This window comes from Fukomys damarensis, unplaced genomic scaffold, assembly GCF_012274545.1.
Source record: "Fukomys damarensis isolate Sample0158 unplaced genomic scaffold, DMR_v1.0_HiC HiC_scaffold_26, whole genome shotgun sequence".
NCBI lineage: Eukaryota > Metazoa > Chordata > Mammalia > Rodentia > Bathyergidae > Fukomys > Fukomys damarensis.
Window position 1 is genome coordinate 12,303,743 of NW_022900938.1, and position 857 is coordinate 12,304,599.

Here is an 857-nt window from a genome sequence, read left to right on the forward strand (position 1 = left end):
CTTCATTTTTATGTGCTTGTATTTTCAGCAGAGAAGAAAATGTAAGCACATAGAAACAAATTAAATTATACAAATTTGCAAAGCTACTAAATGATAGTGTTGGGAAATGATACAAGGTATTTTGGATCTTTAGCCATCACTCTTAATCCACTGAGAAAATGTACTCTTAACTTGTAGCTATTATTTAATTCCTTATATACAGATGGATTGTTTTCAGCCTGCAGAAACCTTTGAAGTAAAGGTTCAGAAAATACTTTTTAGTCATTGAAATAACATTGAAAAATATATTACTTTGGGAGTCCTATTCAGGTATTAGCCTTAGGATTGCATTAGTACACAAAAGGCTTTGAGAAAGTCTTAGTGTTTGTGGGTTTCAGATGTTCTCATTTATAAAATGTAGAAGTTTAAAAGTTCATTCAAGCTAACTTGAAAATGTACATAAGGTTCTGTGTACTTTCATAAAAATATCTGCTTAATGTAGCCTATCTCTTGTGTTTTTGCACATAAAGCTTATAATTCATAGGTATCTTATATAGGAAACAAAAGCTAGCATTGTTATATATTTTTGAAAACCTTCCTACTGCTCTTATATGACACATATGAGATATTCAATTTCTTTCTTAGTACAGTCATTTATCTTTTGTGAAAAAATTCTATTTATAAAATAGTTTATATACCAAGATTTTTAAAACTTATTAGTCATAAAATGTATGTTGATGAATATAAGATCAATTACACATTTTCCATATTATACAGCTTATGATGAACAACTTCATTCACCCCTTCATAGTTTCTGATTTGATGGATTCACTGAGATAGAGGCACAGATATTCAGAAAGAAAACCTTAGCATTCTCG